General features: G+C 43.6%; 1 non-coding gene across 1 annotated transcript; it reads right to left on the bottom strand.

Moving 5' to 3' along the window:
* Positions 1-423: 423 nt before the first annotated feature.
* Trnal-caa (transfer RNA leucine (anticodon CAA)) lies at positions 424-498 on the bottom strand. Its single transcript has one exon. It is a non-coding gene; the product is annotated as a tRNA-Leu (tRNA).
* Positions 499-2,052: the final 1,554 nt, after the last annotated feature.

The raw sequence follows: 2,052 nt of genomic DNA, 5'->3' as shown, positions 1-2,052 counted from the left end.
AATATTAACAAGATAAAAATCATAACCTGTATTTTATGTACCAGGAAGATCATTCCAGAATGAGATTTTCACTCTGCAGCGGCGTGTGCGCTGATATGAAACTTCCTGGCAGATTAAAACAGTGTGCCAGGCTGAGACTCGAACTCGGGACCTTTGCCTTTCGCGGGCAAGTGCTCTACCAACTGAGCTACCCAAGCACGACTCATGCCCCCTCCTCACAGCCTTACTTCTGCAGTGCCTTGTCTCCTACCTTCCAAACTTTGCTGAAGCTTTCCTGCGAACCATGCACAACTAGCACTCCTGAAAGAAAGGATATTGTGGAGACATGGCTTAGCCACAGCCTTGGGGATGTTTTCAGAATGGTATTTGCACTCTGCAGCAAAGTGTGCACTGATATTAAACTTCCTGGCAGATTATAACTATGTGCCGGGCTGAGACTCGAACTCAGGACCTTTGCCTTTTGTGGGCAAGTGCTCTACCAACTGAGCTACCCAAGCACAACTCACGCCCCATCCTCACAGCCTTACTTCTGCCAGTACCTCGTCTCCTACCTTCCAAACTTTACAGAAGCTCTCCTGCGAACCATGCAGAACTAGCACTCCTGAAAGAAAGGATATTGTGGAGACATGGCTCAGCCACAGCCTGGGGGATGTTTCCAGAATGAGATTTTCACTCTGCAGGGGAGTGTGTGCTGATATGAAACTACCTGGCACATTAAAACTGTGTGAAAATCTCATTCTGGAAACATCCCCCAGGCTGTGGCTAAGCCATGTCTTCGCAATATCCTTTCTTGCATGGTTTGCAGGAGGGCTTCTGTAAAGTTTGGAAGGTAGGAGATGAGGTACTGGCAGAAGTAAGGCTGTGAGGACGGGGCGTGAGTCATACTTGGGTAGCTCGGTTGGTAGAGCACTTTCCCGCTAAAGGCAAAGGTCTCAAGTTCGAGTCTTGGCCCGGCACACAGTTTTAATCTACCAGGAAGTTTCAAGATCATTCCAGTCATCTATTGGCTAGCACTTACTGTATATCTTTGATATATTTGATGCCCCACTTAGGCATGTGTTTCATTTATACTGACATTGAATTTTGTTTTACAAGTTTTTAGTTTAGATGAGTGAACTTATTAAATTTTTTTTAAAAAATTCATCTTTTGTAGGCTTATAATGTATTAGAAACACTTCTTGTCCATATGTGCTGTAATGTTAATTATAGATCTGATGATGGCAGTAGCCAAAATGATATTATAAATAAAGACATAAATAAAGTTATCTGAACAGTTTTATTCAAAAACACCCTTTGTATGATGATGCAGAAATACTTACCATTTGCATACTCAGGAATGTAGTACATTTTATGCCAGTTTGATTTTTATTGCATGCTGGTTTCTGATGATGGAATTTTAATTGTGAGAGGTTCTGGTGACAGTTTGGGAGGTAAAACCAGTATGCACTCAGTGTGTTTGCCAGGGGGATTTCATCTGAGGCAAGGAGCTGTGACAACTAGGGGCTACTTAGTTCACTGGATGCATCCCATTACAAATTGCATCTCAATGCAGCATAAATGCACCTGCCACATGGGTTCAGAGGTTCCTTTAGATAATGCTGTTTCAGCACAAATGGCTACCCACAGGCAGTTTGGCATCCATGGGCACAGATGCTTAGGGTGGGCAACGTGCTCATGCCCAGGCACTGCAATCATATCTCACATCGCCTGCAGGTATCAATGGACAAATTGCTTGCACATATGCAGAACCAGATCTGAACGGGGTGCAATAGGACTACACGGTGGGTTGCCTATCCAACCTGCACCCACTCTCAGGCAAGCTGACTTGCTTTTGCGGACTCCCACATCCTTTGAGGCAGCTACGGAATAGGCCGCTTTAGATGTCCAAAGAATATGATGATAATAAAAAGGATTGACTGTGGTCTACTGGTTTGGAGTTGTGTGGATGTTTTAATCTGGAAAAAATTTCAGAACAGCCACATACTGGTTGTTTCACTGCCTTTTAATTCAATGTACATTTTAATATGAAGACTTTTATGATTAGCCCAGCTA

Source organism: Schistocerca gregaria, chromosome X, assembly GCF_023897955.1.
Source record: "Schistocerca gregaria isolate iqSchGreg1 chromosome X, iqSchGreg1.2, whole genome shotgun sequence".
NCBI classification, from domain to species: Eukaryota; Metazoa; Arthropoda; class Insecta; order Orthoptera; family Acrididae; genus Schistocerca; species Schistocerca gregaria.
The sequence above is the reverse complement of the archived record's forward strand: the minus strand, read 5'-3'. Positions and strand labels throughout refer to the sequence as shown.